We start from the raw sequence: 19,791 nt of genomic DNA, 5'->3' as shown, positions 1-19,791 counted from the left end.
AGGCTGCGCTCAGAAAGGCAGCCTGAAGTTCTACACCGCCCAGGCGCGGTGCTGGGGGTGGGGGGGGCGGAGAGAAAGACATGAGGTGGCACGGTTGCTCTGTCTTTATATTTTCCTTGCCTTTACTTGCTAAACTCAGTGCATAGGATCTTTCAATTAAAAACACTCACCGAGACTGCAGGGGAAGGTGGCTTTTGTGGAAACTGGGGAGCAGAAGAGGGAGAGATGATCAGGAAGCCAACTCTGGGACAGTCTGTCCATCCAATCCTGACCAGACATTTTTCTCCTGAAGACCAGGCTCCTCCTAGCAGCACAACTGCACCCAGTCTTGAGCACTGCAGGGAAAGGAAGATTCTAAATACCCCGAGGGAGCCCTCAGGGACTGGGTTGAGGGGCCATTTGGTCCTGGAAACTAATACAGAAAAACCGCCACCAAGGGGCCGTGTCAGAAATAGACGCTTGTGTAAATACGACTGAAAGCAGGCAGGAAAACAAAGTGGGCAGATTGGTTCCACCTGCCTGAAACCAAGGTTGTGGCATATGACACAGAGGAGCGGTGGATTGCTGGGAACTTCAACACTTCTGACTACCTGATAGGAAACTGAGACATGGCAGGCAGAATAGTAGAGAGGGGTCTTAAACCAGACCCCGTGGGACATTGAAGCTCCACTGAAGTGAACGAACTTCACTTTTTTATTTTTTATCTTTTACTTAAGAAACTAATAATGTTTTTCTTTCACATTATTTTATTTATTATTATTATTATTTTATTTGTTATTATTTTTTTACCTTTCTTTTTTTATTTTTTTTTTTTTGGATTAGTGTTCTACATTCTATTTTTATTTTTTAATCATTATTTTACTCTATCTCATTTTTTTCTTTATGCCAACACTTTCTTCCTCACTTTTCCCTTTTCATCCTGTTTCTCTTCTCCTGTTCCTGCTTTAGTTTTTCTCTATCCTTTCTTCTTACTCCTTGTTAAAAATTGATCTTCTTTATCTGCTTTATTGATGCATTACTATTAAAGTAGTCTCTGTTGGCCTACTCATATATCTAATTTCCTCTCCTCTGCTCCAAGTCCATGCACACTTCTCTTTTGTCTTTCTTTGCTACCCCAATTTTTTTTCTTTCTTGTTGTTGTTTGTTTGATTGTTAATTTTGTTAGTTTTTTTGTTATGTTTTTGTTTTTCCTCTCCTTGCTTCTTCTCTTCTTCTACTAATAGCTTAATTAGTTTCAATCACCAATTCAGGCCTATCTGCTCTATATTCTCCTTTTCCAAAAATAGATGAATGCATAGATAGAAAGGTTAAAGAAAGGAGAAAATTTATATACATATATAAATTTATATATATATTTATATAAATATGTATATATACACATATATATAAATTTTCTTTTATATATATTTTTTAATTATAATTTTTTTCAATTATTATTTTCTACTATTTTTGAGTATTTTGTTTTTTACTTTTCTTCTTATACATTCATTCTCTTTCTACCTCCTCTATACTGAATCGTGGCCATTTCCCCATTCATTCAATTCCTTTACTTTACCTTCTGGAAATAAGCTTGGACTTTTCAGATTCAGCTTCTCTCCTTCTTTTCTGGGTGCTTGTTGTTTGCATTTTTGAATTAGTTGGTTTTTTGGAGTTTTCTCCCCATACACATATATTTTTCTCCCCTTCTTTTTTTCTTCTTTTTCTTTTCTCTCTTACCTTTTTTCCTTTTCTCAATATCATTTCGCTCTCTTTTCTCTGCCCTAATTGTCTTTTCTCTGGTGGTCACCTTTATTGGGGCTTATTAGAATCATGAATACATTCGTGAATACATTCCACCCGCCCTTCCCCCCCCCCCCCCCCCCGCCACCTCACGTACCCTGCATGCCACACCCTGCATTTTGAGCTTTTCAAAGGAAACAGAGGCCAAACTTATGGTTTAAATAGTCTCAAGGAGCCCTAAGGGACTAGATTGGGAGAGTGGCCACCCACCCCCAAATCCTGGGAACCAGACTGATATTTTCCCCCGCACATGGGAAACTGATAAAAACTGCAGGTTTCCAGCCTACCCCACTGGTCTCCATATAAGGATCTCTGTCCAGCAGAGTAATATTTTGGGCCATTCGGGGAGGAGTATCTCTGGTACAGGGAAACACACCCACCATGTTCACTGAAAGCTAAATGGCACCTGGCCCACCTAACGCTCTTTAAGAAACAGACTATTGAGTGATTAAGATTGACAGCTAGCTAGCAGGCAAAGGCAGGCAGAGGTCGAACTTGGGAAACCAGGGGAAGTTTGCTGGCCCTGTGTCCCAAGTAGATCCTGGGAAAGGATCTGGGGTATTTATCTAAGGTGTCCCTTGAGATAATCTTTAACCGTGCAGGTGTGGGACATTTAAGTAGTTGCTAGCGAAGAGGCTACTCTACACAAGCAGGACCGAAGGGCAGGCTTAGGACCAAAAAGACCAGAAGCTTTAATTTAACTTTTAAGCGTACGCAAAATAATTCAATTAACTGCTGGAGGAATTACACCACATGAAACATATGCAGTTACAAATCACACGGCACTTTATTACTCACACAATTCCTGGTGCTGTGGGTACAGGCTTAAGTGAAATCCCAGTGGTGCTGTCCTCGGGGGTCCAGCAGCTGGGCTGGTCTGATCCAGATACAGGGGGCCAGTGTTCCTCACCCAAGAGCTCGGTCGCATCTCAATCGGGAGGTACTGACCGTTCTTCTGTCGTCTGGCAGAGAGAAGAGCGTGGAGCGGTGTCGCTTGCCGGACTGACAAGAGGACATGCCTTTGTGGCTATCTCGACAGGCGAGCACCAGGCTGGTCAGGACCCCCACTTTTAAAACCTGTACCCCATTTGCAGCAGTCCAGGTGGCTATCAATGAATTACGTCAGTGCACACATGTTTATCTCAAACAGGGCGAGTGGCTACATGTGGTTACCTAGGGAGAGTACATCACGCACTCAGCTGGTTATTTTGACAAGTCACTCTGAGTTATTTACTGAAGTTCAAACCCTTATCTATGAGGGACACATGCTTCAGGGCAGTGGGGAATGTGTTCTTAATATCACGCTTTAAGTTTCAAGGAAAGTTAATTTAAACATTTTAAAACCTTCTTAGACATTTTTCAGGAAGCCTCAAAGCATTTTAAAACATTTCTCTATATTACTACAACACCCTGCCCTGGGCCCGTTGCTGCTAACAAACCTATTTTAGAGAGCAAACTGGTTCCTCCTTCTCCAGCCAAGGCCTGTGGAGACAGACACAAGTGGTGGATCAGTGTATCGCTTGAAGCTTCAAGAAGGTTGCCAAAAGCCAAAAGACAGTGCCTCACAGTGGTTAACAACTAAGTACCCAACAAGAAGCCCAGAATTGGCAGACAGAACAGAAGAGTGGGATCCAAAGCAAGGTCCCATAGGGCATTAAACTTGGCTGAAATGAACTTTTTTTCCTCTTTTTTTTTCTTTTCTCTTTTTCCCTCCCTTTTTTCTTCTCTTCTTTTTTGAGATTTTTGTTTCTTTTTTCTCTTTTAAAATGTATCTTATTTATCTATCTGCTTTATTGATTTCTTATTATTCTAGTCTCTGTTGTTTCATTCATATGTTTAATTTCCCTCTTCTCATTTCCTACTCAATTTTTTTCACTGAATTTTTTTTTGCTTTTATTTTTCTCCTGCTTTCTCATCTTTTTTCTTCTTTTTATTTTAGGTTTATCTATGTTCTCCTCTATTTTCCTTTTCAAATTTTTTTCTTGTCTTGTCATTTCTTTTCTCACTCTTTTATTTCAAACTGTTTTCCTTCCCCTATTCCTCTAATACTTTATTCTAATTTTTTTTATTTCATCTCTGCATCTACATATCCTGCCCCCATTTTCTTGTTCCTTTTTGCTTGTGCATTGTTTGTTTGTTTGTTTTGCTTTATTTTCTCCTCATATATTTTTTCTTTTTTACTATCATTCTTGCTCTCTTCTCTCTCTTTTTTTTTTCTCTTTTTTTTTAAAAATCTTTATTGTTCAGATTATTACATTTGTTCCTCTTTTTTCCCCCCATAACTCCCCTCCTTCCAGCTCCCACCCCACCCTCCACCCTCACTCCCCACCCACTGAGTTCATCCATAGGTGCATGATTTTTGTCCTGTCACTTCCCGCATCTCCCACACCCCTTTTCCCCCAAGAATAGTCAGTCCATTCCCTTTCTATGTCCCTGATTCATTATAGTCACCAGTTCATTCTGTACATCAGGTTATTTATTCACTTGATTCTTAGATTCATTTGTTGATAGATGCATATTTGTTGTTCATAATTTGTATCTTTACCTTTTTCTTCTTCTTCCTCTTCTTAAAGGATACCTTTCAGCATTTCATATAATACTGGTTTGGCGGTGATGAACTCCTTTAGTTTTTCCTTATCTGTGAAGCTCTTTATCTGACCTTCAATTCTGAATGATAGCTTTGCTGGATAAAGTAATCTTAGTTGTAGGTTCTTGGTATTCAGCACTTTGAATATTTCTTGCCATTCCCTTCTGGCCTGCAAAGTTTCTGTTGAGAAATCAGCTGACAGTCGTATGGGTATTCCCTTGTAGGTAATTGAGCCTCTTTCTCTTGCTGCTTTTAAGATTTTCTCTTTGTCTTTTGCTCTTGGCATTTTAATGATGATGTGTCTTGGTGTGGTCCTCTTTGGATTCCTTTTGTTTGGGGTTCTCTGCGCTTCTTGGACCTGTAAGTCCATTTCTTTCTCCAGGTGGGGGAAGTTTTCTGCCATTATTTCTTGAAATAGGTTTTCAATATCTTGCTGTCTCTCATCTTCTGGCACTCCAATGACTCTGATATTAGTCCGCTTAAAGCTGTCCCAGAGGCTCCTTACACTATCTTCACACTTTCGGATTCTTTTTTCATTTTGCTTTTCCAATTGGGTGTTTTTTGTCGAGTCTTGGGTTTGATTCTTATGCTCCTCTGGTCTGCTATTGGGTATAATATTCTTTATTTCAGTCCGTGTATGCTTACTTTCTAATTTCTTTATCGTAGCATCGAGGGTCTCATTAGTTTTCATGAGGCTCTGCACAAATTTATGGCAAGCCCTCAAAATTGCGATTCTTAGCTCCATATCCTCCATTTCTGTCATGTTTTTTTGTCTCCGCATCTTTTATGCTTTCTTGGTGCACCCCCTTGTGGTCTCTGTGCGCAGTCTTGTTCTAGCCAAGCCTTAATTGTTGTAGTTAACACTAGAGGGATTTGACCACCAGGCCGACTGGCTGTGGAAATCAGCTGTGGGAAAACTTCAGTCCTCAGGGGAGGCGCTAGTCCAGCCCTTGCCTGAGGCGATCGGCAAATGGCTGTGCGCAGGGTTTGGGCGGGGCGGGCTCAACAGGGCGGGGGGGAGGGAGCAGCTATGGCTGCTCTCAGTCCGTCCCCAGGGGCTCTGCCTCTCTGTCCCAGCAATCGCTGCAAACCTCGGAGGGGCCGTAGCCAGACAGTCCCGCTTCTCCCGTTTGAGTCTGGGTCCCTAGAGACTCGCCCGGATCTGTAGCCCAGAGTCTGAGACTCGCTCCTGATTGAAAACGACAATCACGCCCTCAGCCGCCAGCCCGCTTTGCGCGTGCACCCTCACCACCGCACCGCCGTACCTTTAAATTTTCCACACTGCGCCTCCGCTGAGCGTCGGAATGCTGTTGTTTTTGCTTCTAGTTGAAGAGACTCTCCTCAGCCAGCCTTCCCGTGGTTCTGGTTGATGTCCGCTCCAACTTTTAGTTGTATTTTTGAAGTGGTTGTCCACGGTGGCAGTCTCCGGTGTTTACCTATGCCGCCATCTTCGATTCTCCTTCTCTCTTTCTTAATTCTCTCTTCTCTGGTGGTTCCTTTTGTTGGTGCTGTAGGGGTTTTGTGTATGTTTTTGTTTTGTTCCTTCTATTTCATGTTTTGTTTTATTTTGTTCTGTTTCATCAGCCCCTTTGCAACAGCTCGCATGATGTGGTTGGGGGCAAGCCACATAGTCAGCCAGCCTGAGAGGAGATTCTGTTCGTGAATGGGACAATAACATTTAAGACTCAAATACAATAGGATAACCCAAAAAAGTTAAATGAAGGGCTCTCCTAGAGCACCCAGGTCAGGAGATCTAAGAGACTGCACCATTAAAAAACACCAGGTACATAAGACCACCCCACAAAATCTTGGAGGCATAGCAGTTTGATCTAATATTTAGAAACAAAAACAATCTTGCCTCCCTAGCAGACCAGTGACTTTGATTCTCATGGGGACTCTGTTTCTCCTCATGCTCAAGGCCGCACCAAGCACCACAGACTCCGATTCTTGATTCTCGACATGCGTACACGGAAACTCTGATTTTTGGTGCGCACTTGGGGACCCTGATTCTCAGTGCATGCACACAGGGACTCTCTTCAAATTCAAGAATAAACAAAATCAGAAATGAAAGAGGCGAAATAACAACAGACCCCACAGAAATACAAAGAATCATTAAAAAATACTATGAACAACTCAATTCCAACAAACTGGTCAATCTAGAAGAAATGGACATATTTCTAGAAAAATATGACCTACCAAAACTCAACCATAAAGAATAAAAAATCCTAATAGCTTGATATCTATGGAGGTAATTGAAGCAGTAATCAAAAAACTTCCAACAAACAAAAGCCCTGGACCACACAGCTTCACAGGGGAGTTTTATCAAACATTCAAAGAAGAAATAAAACCTATCTTCCTCAGACTATTCCAAAAAAATTCAAGAAGAAGGAATACTTCCAAGCTCTTTCTATGAAGCCAGCATTAGCCTAATCCCAAAACCAGATATAGACAATACAAAGGAAGAGAATTATAGGACAATATCCCTCATGATCTTAGACACCAAAATTCTCAACAAAATTCTAGCAAATCCAATCCAGCAGTACATTAGAAAGACCATAAACCATGACCAAGTGGGATTTATTCTAGAGATGCAAGGATGGTACACTATCCACAAATCCATAAATGTGATACACCAAATAAACAAATTGAGAGATTAAAAACCATATAATCATATCCATTTATGCAGAAAAAGCATTTGACAAAATCCAACACCCTTTCTTGATAAAAACTCTCAGCAAGATGGGAATAGAAAAATCATACCTCAACATAATAAAAGCCATATATGACAAACCTACAGCCAACATCATTTTAAATAGGCAAAAACTAAAACCATTTCCCCTAAGAACAGGAACAACACAGGGATGCTCACTCTCACCATTCCTGTTCAACATAGTACTGGAGGTACTAGCCATGGCAGTCAGACAAGAAGAAGAAGTAAAAGTCATTCAAATTGGAAAAGAAGAAGTAAAATTGTCATTATTCGCAGATGACATGATATTGTACAAAAAAACCCCTAAAAACTCCATCAAAAAAAATTCTAGACTTAATAAATAAATTCGGCAATGTAGCAGGATACAAAATTACCACCCAAAAGGCTTTGGCTTTTTTATACACCAATAATGACCTCACAGAAAGAGAAATTTAAAAAAAAATTCCATTTACCATTGCACCAAAAAAATTAAGATACCGATACTGTAGAGAAACCAAGATGGCGGCAAAGGAAAACACCAGAAATTGCTGCCTCACACAACCACTTCAAAAATACAACTAAAAGACAAAACGGACATCATCCAGAACCACAGAAAGGCTGGCTGAGTGGAAATTCTACTCAGGAAAGAGAAAAGCACACTGAGACTCAGAGGAGGTGCGGAAGTAAAGTGCAGAGGTACGGAGGTGCACACAGAAAGGTCTGGCAACTGAGGACGAAGTTGTCTTTTTCAATCGGGAGGGAGTCTCAAGCTCCCGACTGCTCTGAACTCCAGTTCTGGGCGAGTCTCTGGGGACCCAGACTCATATGGGGAGAAACTGGACTGTCTGGCATAGGTCAGAACTCAAGGGCAGCTTTCTCTCAGAGGTGCTTGCAGTGATTACTGGGACACTGAGACACAGGGCCTCTTAGGGTAGGACTGAGGATCAGCCATAGCTATTTGCTCTGCCCTGTTGATTCCCTGAGACCCCACCCCACCCACGCTGTGCATAGAGGCTTTTGCATATGAAAGGCCTGGCCCTTTCCAATCTGAAAATTACCTAACAAACTGCAGCTGGGTCAGAGAGACCCAGAACATCCAAAAGAAGGCCCAAGGCCCCACAGCAGCTTGCATTGCTTCACAGCTGGGCCTCATCTGGGCACCTCCAAATCCCAAACAAAGAAGAGGAATCTGCAGATCTCTCTGTAGCTCCTGCTGGGTAGCCTCAGTCAGAGGCTAAATTAGCACCTCCTTAGAGATCCAAGTGCCAGTGTACCCAGTGGTCAGAGTGGGACCATCCAGATTACAACTCCTCAGATCCATAAGGGACACACTCAGGGGGCAGACTCAGTGAACACCAAAACCCCACTGAAGCAAGTCTTACCCCAGAAGGGTGTCTCCAGCACAGAAGTTCTCCCACTGCAGACACAGCTGATTCTCACAGCAAATTGGTCTGGAGGTCAATTCCTCCCAGTGATACCTACAACAATCAAGGCTTAACTACAACAAGACTGTGCACACAGCCCACAAAGGGGTGCACCAAGAGTGTCCACCTCAGGTATTGGGGAGGCTGAGCCACTGGGCCCTATAGGACACCTAGCACACAAAGCCACTCTATCAACACAGTGAAGAATAAAAAATGCGGAGACAAAGAAACAGGTCACGAATGACAGAAATGGAGGAAAGCAAACGACTGGATATAGAGTTCAAAACCACACTTATAAGGTTTTTGAAGAATTTTCTAGAAACCGCTGATAAATTTAGTGAGACCTTCAAGAAATCTAGTGAGACCCTTGAGGATATGAAACAGGACCAACTAAAAATTAAGCATACACTGACTGAAATAAAGAATATTATACAGAGTTCCAATAGCAGACAAGAGGATCGCAAGAATCAAGTCAAAGATTTGAAATACCAAGAAGCAAAAATCACCCAACCGGAAAAACAAAAAGAATCCAAAAATATGAAGATAGTGTAAGGAACCTCTGGGACAACTTCAAGCATACCAACATCCGAATTATAGGGGTGCCAGAAGAAGAGAGAGAGTAAGATATTGAAAACCTATTTGAAGAAATAATGACAGAAAACTTCCCCTACCTGGTGAAAGAAATAGACTTACAAGTCCAGGAAGTGCATAGAACCCCAAACAAAAGGAATCCAAAGAGGACCACACTGAAAGGGCGAAGGCTACGCCCTCCACCTTCCCCCAGGGTAAGGGCTACGTCCTCCATCTTACCTTGGCCACGTGTTGGGCAAGGAGCTTCTTCACGGAAGTCTAAGACTCTGCTAGCCACACCCAGGAACGGGACATCGACTTGTGCCTGGCCAATCGGCAAAGCACAGTCCTTTCTCCTCCCTTACTCCAACCCCCCCCTATATAACCGATCTCGGGGAGGGGTTCGCTCTCTCTCTTGGCCACTTGGCTAGCCGATGTGTCGGTGAGTCTGGTGGATGGAGAGCTCAAGTTAACTTGAAATACAGATTCTTATGCTTTTACATCGAATTGGCTCCCTGATGTGGTTTCTTGCGAATCTTGTAATCTGGGCACAACACACACCAAGACACATCATAATTAAAATGCCAAGAGCAAAAGACAAAGAGAGAATCTTAAAAGCAGCAAGAGAAAAACAGTCAGTTACCTACAAGGCAGTACCCATACAACTGTCAGCTGATTTCTCAACAGAAACTATGCAGGCCAGAAGGGAGTGGCAAGAAATATTCAAAGTGATGAATAGCAAGAACCTACAATCAAGATTACTTTACCCAGCAAAGCTATCATTCAGAATTGAAGGTCAGATAAAGAGCTTCACAGATAAGAAAAAGCTAAAGGAGTTCATCACCATCAAACCAGTATTATATGAAATGCTGAAAGGTATCCTTTAAGAAAAGGAAGAAAAAGAAAAGGTAAAGATACAAATTATGAACAGCAAATACACATCTATCAACAAGTGAATCTAAAAATCAAGTGAATAAATAATCTGATGAACAGAATAAACTGGTGAATATAATAGAATCAGGGGCATAGAAAGAGAGTGGACTGACTATTCTCGGCGGGGAAAGGGGTGTGGGGGGTGCAGGAAGAGACTGGACAAAAATCATACACCTATGGATGAGGACGGGGGGGTGGGGGGGGGGAGGGCAGAGGGTGGGGTGGGAACTGGGTGGAGGAGAGCTATGGGGGGGAAAAAGGAACAACTATAATAATCTGAACAATAAAGATTTAATTTTTTAAAAAATTAAGATACCTGAGAATAAATTTAACCAAGGACGTAAAGGACCTATACTCAGAAAATTACAGGACACTGAAAAAAGAGATAGAGGAAGACATAAAAAAATGGGAGAATATACCATGTTCATGGATTGGTAGAATCAACATCATTAAAATGTCCATGCTACCCAAAGCAATCTATAAATTCGATGCAATCCCCATTAAAATACCAATGGCATACTTCAAAGACCTCGAATAAACTGTCCAAAAATCCATCTGGAATAAAAAAAGACACTGAATAGCTGTAGCAATCTTGAGAAAGAAGAACAAAATTGGAGGGATCACAATACCAGATATCAAGCTATACTACAAAGCCACTGTTCTCAAAACTGCCTGGTACTGGAACAAGAACAGACATATAGACCAATGGAACAGAATAGAGAACCCATAAATCAACCTAAGCCATTATGCTCAATTAATATTTGACAAAGGAGGCAAGAACATACAATGGAGTCAAGACAGTCTCTTCAATAAACGGTGTTGGGAAAATTGGACAGATACATGCAAAAAAATGAAACTACACCACCAACTTATACTATACACAAAAATAAACTCAAAATTGATAAAGGACTTAAACGTAAGACAGGAAACCATAAAAATCTTAGAAGAAGCCATAGGCAGCAAAATAGCAGACCTCAGTCATAGCAATATCTTTACCAACACAACTCCTAGGGCAATGGAAAATAAACAAATGGGACAACATAAAAATAAAAAGCTTTTGCACAGTAAAAGAAACCATCCACAAAACAACAAGAAAGCCCACTGCATTGGAGAACATATTTGCCAATGTTATCTCCGATAAGGGTATAATCGCCAAAATTTATAGGGAACTCATAAAATTTAACAAAAGGAAGATAAACGATCCAATCCAAAAATGGGCGAAGGGCCTAAATAGACACTTTTCAAAAGAGGCCATACAGAAGGCCAGGAGACATATGAAAACATGTTCAAAGTCACTAATCATCTGAGAGATGCAAATCAAAACAATAATGAGGTACCATCTCACACCTGTCAGAATGGCTATCATCAACAAATCGACAAACAACAAGTGCTGGAGAGGATGTGGAAAAAAAGGAATCCTCTTGCACTGCTGGTGGGAAGGCAGACTGGTGCAGCCACTGTGAAAAACAGTATGGCATTTCCTCAAAAAGTTAAAAATGGAACTCCCATTTCACCCAGTAATACCACTTCTAGATATATATTCCAACAAAACAGAAACACCAATCAAAAAGGATATATGCACCCCTATGTTCATAGCAGCACAATTTACAATAGCTAAGATTTGGAAACGGTCTAAATGCTCATCAGCAGATGAGTGAATTAGAAAACTGTGGTACCTCTATAAACTGGAATACTATGCTGCTGTAAAAAGGAAGGAATTCTTACCATTTGCAACAGCATGGATGGAACTGGAGAGCATTATGCTAAGTGACATAAGCCAGTCAGAGAAAGATAAATATCACATGAACTCACTCATTTATGGAATATAATGAACATCATAAACCAATGAACAGAAATAGATATAGACACAAAGAAGCATAGAACAGACTGTCAAACTACAGCAGGAAGGCAAGGGAGGGTTGTGTGTTGGGGGGGTAAGAGGTAAACCAAAGGACTTGTATGCATGCATATAAGAATAACCAATGGACACAGACACTGGTGGTGGGGGGGTGGGGGCATGTGCCGGGATGTAGGGGAGGCGGGGGGGGGGGAGGTCAATAGGGGGAGAAGGGACATATGTACTACTATTTGTAATACTTTAAACAATAAATAAATAAATAAATAAATAAATAATAAAAATTTTAAAACACACACACACAAAAAGAAATGTAACAACATTTGCATCCTAGCAGTACCAGAAGGAGAAGAATTCAAGCAAGAAACAGGGAGCCTGTTTGAAGAAATATTGGCAGAAAATTTTACTAACCTGGTGAAGGAAAAAGTCACTCAAGTCCAGGAACCACCGAGAGTCCAAATCAAAATGAACACCAAAAGATAAACACCTAGGCACATATTAATTAAAACAGCAAACATTAAAGACAAAGAAAGAATCTTAAAGGCTGAAAGAGAGAGACAGAAAGTTACCTACAAGGGAGCTCCCACTAGACTGTCAGCTGACTTCCTGATAGAGACAGTTCAAGCCAGAAGGGAATGGCAGGAAGTATACAAGGTAATGTAAACCAAGGGACTGAACCCAAGACTACTCTATCCAGCAAGGCTATCATTCAAAATTGATGGTGAAATAAAGAGATTCGCAAAAAACAACAACAAAGCCTAAAAGAGTTTAGTACCAACAAGCCAGCACTGCAAGAAATGCTAAAAAGACTATTGTAAGAAGAAGAAATAGAGAGAAAGAGAAGAACACAGGTGTAAAGAATAAGAATGGCAGTAAATTGCCGGCATTCTTTTTCCAGCATCTAGAAGGGTTCAGCAACCTGGAAATGGGGCTGTGTGTAACTTAATCAAGAGTCCTGAGATGAAGCATAATTTTGAAAGGCATTTGGGGGTCAGAGGAGCCTGGCTTAAGAAACTAAGATCTCTTCGTCTCAGGACCCCATGCTTTTTATTAACACAAATTGTCCTGAGGCGAGGTGGAGATATACACTTCAAAGGGTCAGGGTTTTGTATACAGAGGCATTGTCAGAATGGGGGAATTTGCCTATGGTTGTTCAGGTGTTTGGCTAGTAGGAGGCAATAACATGTAGATTAAGGTGCCCTGAGCTTTCTGGCAGCAAGCTATCAATTTAATGCATCCTTTTCAGGTCTGGGGAAATGCCCTTGCCACTCCAGAAGATTCAGCCCTGCTGTCATGCTGGAATTGAATTCCGGCAATAAATAAGTACCTATCGATAATAACCTTAAATGTAAATGGTTGAAATGTTCCAATCAAAAGACATAGGTTTGCTGAATAGATAAGAAAATATGACCCATATATATTGTCTACAAGAGACCCACATCAGAACAAAAAGATTCACACAGACTGAAAGTGAAGGGACGGGAAAAAATTTTCAAGGCAAATGGAAAATAAAAAAAGCTGGTGCAGCAATAATCATATCTGGAAAAATAGACTTCAAAGTGAAGGCCACAGCAAGAGATAATGAAGGCCATTCATAATACTACAGGGGTCAATACAACAAGAGGATATAACTCTGATAAACATATAAGCACCCAATACAGGAGCATCCAAATATATAAAAAAACTTCTGGAGGATATCAAGGGAGAGATCAATAGCAATACAATCATAGTAGGGACTTTAACACTCCACTGACATCAACAAGGAAACAGCAATGCTAAACAACACATTAGATCAGATAGAATTAATTGATATTTTCAGAACATTTCACCCCAAAGCTATAGAATATGCATTCTTCTCAAGTGCACATAGGGCATTTTCAAAGATAGACCACATGTTAGGACACAAACTAAGTCTCTACAAGTCCAAGAAGATTGAAATCATATCAAGCATCTTCTTAGATCACAATGGCATGAAATTAGAAATCAACTACAATAAAAAACATTCAAACACATGGAGGCTAAATGGCATGCTATTAAACAATGAATGGAAACAAATAAAAATGAACACACAACAAACCATAATCTATGGGACACAGTGAATGCAGGTCTGAGAGATGCCCACTTCTAAAAAACAAGAAAAGCTTTTCATAAGTTATCTAACCCTACAACTTAAAGAATTACAAAGAGAACAACAACAAAAAATCCCAGAGTAAATAGAGGAAAGAAATAATAAAGATCAGAGAGGAAATAAATGACATAGAGACTAAAAAAAATAAAACAAAAGATCAATAAAATCAAGAGCTGGTTCTTTGAAAAGATAAACAAGATTGATGAACCTCCAGCCAGACTCATCAAGAAACAAAGAGAGAGGACCCAAATAAACAAAACCAGAAATGAAAGAGGTGAATTAACAACTGACTCCACAGAAATACAAAGAATCATAAAAAAAAAATACTATGAATGACTATATTCCAACAAACTGGACAACCTGGATAAAACGGACATATTCCTGGAAAAATACAATCTTCCAAAACTCAATCAGGAAGAATCAGAAAACCTAAATTTCAATTACTGATGAAATTGAAGCAGTAATAATAATAAAAAAAACTTCCAGCAAACAAAAGCCATTGTCTGGATGGCTTCACAGAAGAGTTTTACCAAACATTCAAAGAAGAACTAACACCTATCCTCCTCAAACGATTAAAAAAAAAAAAATCCAAGAGGAAAGGACTATTCCAAGCTCTTTCTATGAGTGCAGCATTATCCTAATTCAGCTGTTCTCAACCTGTGGGTCTCGAACCCTTTGGGGGTCGAACGACCCTTTCACAGGGGTCGCCTAAGACCATTGGAAAACACATATATAATTACATATTGTTTTTGTGATTAATCACTATGCTTTAATTATGTTCAATTTGTAACAATGAAATTGGGGGTCACCACAACATGAGGAACTGTATTAAAGGGTCGCGGCATTAGGAAGGTTGAGAACCACTGTCCTAATTCCAAAACAGAAAAAGATAAGAAAAAGAAAGAGAATTACAGGCCAATATCCCTGATGAAATAGATGCTAAAATCCCACAATACATTAAAAAGATCATACACCATGACCAGGTGGGATTTATTCCAAGGATGCAAGGCTGTAGAGTATACTCTTCCTCTCTCCTAAGAGATAGACTTTTACTCTATTTAACAGAATACTTTACATTAGTGTTGGGATCTTTTAGATGCACACACACATAAAGGATTCCTCACATTTCAAAAGAATTATAAGCATCCTTTAAGTAGTGTTTGTCCATTTAATACCTAGCAGGATGAGTAACTAAACACTGAAATTACAAACCCCTGATGATTAAAAAAAACAACCAAAATGTATGAAAAAGTATATCTGAATAATGAATTTTTTTAAACAGGTACTTACTGCATTTTTATACACCAAAACCTAAAATACCACACTGCCGGGTTCAATGCAGGACACCTGTCAACACTGTTTGTCAGTGTTTCACTCAGCTTTCTGCAAAGCCAACACCCAACCCTCTTTGGCAGCCTTGGCCTGTCCTCATTTCCCCCTGGAAAACTGTTTAAAACTTAGTGCAGATAACATTCTGCCTCTATTACAATTAGCAGCTTCTCTCAATCGAGTCACCTGGCTTGGCGAGTGCTTGTGTGAGGTAACTTGGTATCTTCTTTCAAAGCCTCCAAATGTGACCTCCAGGTAGCAAGTGAAAAACTGCCTGTGGGGAATTTAGGGGCTGCTCTGGGCCTGGGACTTTCCTGCTAGCATCTTCTTCTGCCTCACCAGGTCTCCCTAACTATTGGTGATCTGGCCTCACCCAACCATTCTTCTTCTCAGCCCCCAATCACACTGGGAGGTCAGTGAGGGCTTCTTGAATCTGTGATTCCTTTCCTTCTTTGCCCCTCCTCCTTAAATACTTTTACTACCTGGGAACCTGCAAAGGCAACCTTGAATTTGAACAGCAGCTGGAAGGATTTCCTCCCAAAGCACATGCCCTGTGGTTGAGTGTCTGCTCCATGACCTGCAGTGCTCAGCTTTCTCTCTTCTGACATTATGAAGAGACCCCGACTTCTGAAAGTGGGGTAGAGGGACCAGCATCCTCACCAGGATAAAATGCAGAATCAGAGGCAATATCCTGAATCTGTTGAATTACAATGAGTTTTAACAAGGTCTCCAGGTGTTTTCCATGCATCTGCAAGTCTGAGAAGCATGAGTGCTCAGGCCCCTCGCTTCTGTTGGCCAGAGACAATTCCTATAACATGTCCTGTCTAAGTAAGCTCCAGCCTAGTTCACTGTCAGTCCCTTTCCAAAGGATCCTGGGCCACGGCCTTCAGACTGCCTCCTGCCTTGTTCCCTCAGCCGGCGCCTGTCTATGGACGTCTTCCCCTTGTAGGAGACGTCCTCCCACTCCGCTGCTCAGGTGAAGCTTCTGGGCATTTCCTCAAAGGCTGCTTTTCTCTTTTCTCCTAAGTAGAGTCTGTAACACCAACCCAAGTGCTGCATCTCTTAGAACTGCTCTGACCTCTCCAGTGACGACCCCTGGAAGCTGGATCCCACTGCCATGGACCCTGGTCCTCAGCGGGGATCTGAGTTGCTTTTCACAGGGCCAGGGACTTCCGTTTCCCACATTAAGCCTGAAGTGGAGAGTGGATGTACTATTGTCGTTCCTCTTTCCTGCCAGCCATGCCCTACAGCCCCACCAGGGGAGCAGAGTACAAGCCATGGCTGCCTTCAAATGGAGACATCCAGGGAAGCGGGTAGGCGATGCTGATTGAGAACCAGCCTGGGAGAAAGGGTCATGGTTTCTCTGAAACAAGAGTGCAGGAGAGGCGGGTAGTGTTAAATGTTCCAATCACCTGCTTCGTTGAAGGTGTGTGAACTTGACTTTGGGTTGCTGTTTTTACACTTTCCAAATGAGAGGGAAAAGTCAAATAACTTTTCTGGAAGGTGGAAACCAGAGCCTCACCTGGAATCATAATGGAAGGCTTTTTGGCTCTCCATCTGGTGGTCAAGTTCATTAACCACACCTTATTTCTCATGCCTTTGTAATATATTACACAATTGATTTTCCCCAAGAGAGATATATTAAAAGCTCACTTCCAACCCTTTAAAAAGTACCCTTGAAATGTTATTCTTTTTCATTGTTAAAATAGCATCTTTCCAAATTTTTATGTATTTTATTTATTACATTATATAATCACGAGAGGCCCAGTGCATGAAATCGCGTGAGAACCCAGACTCGCCAGGCTGCCATGGGGGTGGGATCCCAGACCCACCGTGCAGCTGCAGGTGCGGGACCCCAGACCCGCCATGCCGCCTCAGGACCCCGGGCTGCCGCGCCGCGAGACCCATCAATGCACCTCCTGGTGAGTCCGGCCATTGGTCATTACAGCGTTATGGCCACAGGACTTTTAAAATATAGACTAGTGGCCCAGTGCATGAAATTCATGCACGGGAGGGAGGGTGTCCTTCAGCCTGGCCTGCACCCTCTCCAATCTGGGACCCCTCCGGGGACATCCCTCTCACAATCCGGGACTGCTGGCTCCTAACCACTCACCTGCCTGCCTGCCTGATCGCCCCTAACCACTCTGCCTGCCGGCCTGATCACCCCCAACTGCCCCCCCATGCCGGCCTGCTCATCCCCAACTGCCCCCCCTTGCTGGCCTGCTTGCCCCCAACTTCCCCCCGCCACTGGCCTAATCGCCCCCAGCTGCCCCCCGGACCGCCTATTTGCCCCTAACGGCACCCACCTGCTAGCCAGCCTGATCACCCCAACTGCCCCCTGCCAGCCTTCTTGCCCCCACCTGCCCCCCATGATGCTGGCCTGCTTGCCTCCAACTGCCCCCCCCCCCCGCCAGCCTGACTGCCCCACCTGCCCCCCCTGCTGGCCTGCTCACCCCAACTGCCCCCCCTGCTGGCATGGTTGCCCCCAACTGCCCCCCCCCCCCTGCCAACCTGATGGACTCTAACCACCTCTGCCTCGGCCCCACCACCATGTCTTTGTCTGGAAGGATGTCCGGAAGGTCTCCCAGTCTAATGAGCAGATTACTCTTTTATTAGTATAGATTATAGTGCCTTTAATATACCAAGCACTGCTCTAAATGCGTTATAAATTTTAACTAATTAAATCCTTAAAATATTCTAATGAAACAGGTACTGTTAAGAACCTCATTTATAGATGAGGAAATTAAATCATAGAGGGTTTAAGTAACTTGCTCAGGGTTACACAACTAATAAGTGACAGAACTAGAATTCAAACCCAGACAGCCTGGGTGGTTCATATGTTGAACCAGTAGACTACACTGCCTCTCTACGCTGGAAAAATAAATATATATTTTTATATATAGCATACTTATTATATATAAATATTACATGTTTTATGTATGTACATTATATACATATGTAAATATGTATCAGAGACTGGGAGATACAAGGATTCTAGGTGCAATTTTTCCAAACGGTCATCTTTCCACATGTTTTCAACATGTGCCTAAAACCAAAGTTTGAGAAACGTGTATACTTTTCTGTAGCTATATCGTCTTGAAGAGTCCAGAGGACTGGTTTCATGAACCTTAGCTCCCTCGTCTAAGAAATGAGGCAGTTGGATTAGATAAACTAGTTCTTCAAGTGAGTGTAAGGAGCTTTCCAACTTTGAAATTATTAAAATATCCTGAAAGACTGACCAGGTAACTTTTCTTCTTTAGCTTTGTGTCAGCCGGAGCTGTCACGGTTTAGTATTCTTTAACTAACTCTGGACTGTTTTTGTGCCTTTTGGACTAAACGTAACAGGGGTTTTTTCTGTACAACTAACTGGTGATGTCCTAATGCTTGTACAGGCTTACATTTAAATTTCTAGCCTCAGGCCTTCAGGTTCACGGAAAAAGTAATGCCCAAAGTAAACAAGGTGGGGGGCGGGGGAACAAACCAGTCCAGTCTGCTGATGCAAGCCGCCCTCTGCCGGCCGTGAAAAAAATCCACCCTCATAAGGGAGCCTCTTCCGAGCCCGCCCCCGGGGTACAGCACAAACTTTTGCCCCATCCCTCCTCCTGCAGCATTCTGAGCAATATCTGTTTAACATGAACCCTGAGCTAAGCACAAGTGTGCTTATGGCTGGGGATCAAAAATAAAGGAAAGCATGGCAGCCTTAAAGGATCTCACAGTCCATTGGGGCACACCCTGATCAGATCATTATAGCACAGCTTGAGAGGCACGTCACTCACTGGAGCCGTGCCTCATGTCCCATAAGTTTGCAACCACAAGTTGTACACAAGAGCCCAAATCAAACAATACAGCACAATGCCCTTTTGTCAGGAGAGGAGGACTATGACTCACTTTGTTCTGTGCACAGAGATGACCTGAATAAGAGCAACCTGGCTAATTAGTGCTTCCCTGGAGACAGGCTACCTGGCAGTGGTCCTGACAGCCAGCTCTCTAGAGTGGGGAAAGAGGGGCTGCAGAGGTAGGTCAGGATTTAACAGGGAAAGGGAGAAGATTAAGAACAGGACCAGGAAGATGTCTTTGCATTTTTATGTTAAATTAATAAGTAATAAGTACATTTAAAATATACAACCAAGATTTCTGATACCCTTAGTAACAACTAGCCTATATTCCTAACTAGATTTTGTTGGATCTTATTTTTTAATAGAATATTATTTGGTCATGTTTTTCAATTTTTAAAATACAAATCTTTCTGCTCTTCTTAAATCTAATCAGATTCTAGATACACCCGGCAACTAGTGTGCCTTTTAGTTAATTCTTTTTCCTTTTTAAAAAAATTTTATCTTTATTATCGAAAATATTACAGATGTTACCCTCCCCCCTTGCACCCTGTATTCCTTCCCCCAACCTGCTTTCACCGCACTATTGTCTGTGTCCATGGGTTATGCATATATGCATATATGTTCTTTAGTTGATCTCTTGCTATCCTCTCACCCCTACTTC

General features: G+C 41.9%; 1 protein-coding gene across 5 annotated transcripts in view; it reads right to left on the bottom strand.

The window, feature by feature from the left end:
• Positions 1–19,791, bottom strand: part of TRIM13 (tripartite motif containing 13) — a 78,333-nt gene that overhangs the window by 37,153 nt on the left and 21,389 nt on the right. For all 5 annotated transcript variants that reach the window (XM_070409090.1, XM_070409091.1, XM_070409089.1 and 2 more), the window contains one exon: positions 171–335. The gene's annotated coding sequence lies outside the window, so the exon portion shown is untranslated. The remainder of the gene's footprint in view (positions 1–170; positions 336–19,791) is intronic.

Source organism: Myotis yumanensis, unplaced genomic scaffold (genome assembly GCF_028538775.1).
Source record: "Myotis yumanensis isolate MYYU_CA2020_CCGP unplaced genomic scaffold, mMyoYum1.0.hap1 SCAF_3, whole genome shotgun sequence".
In the NCBI taxonomy this organism is placed as follows: domain Eukaryota; kingdom Metazoa; phylum Chordata; class Mammalia; order Chiroptera; family Vespertilionidae; genus Myotis; species Myotis yumanensis.
This window is presented reverse-complemented; position numbering and strand designations above follow the sequence as displayed.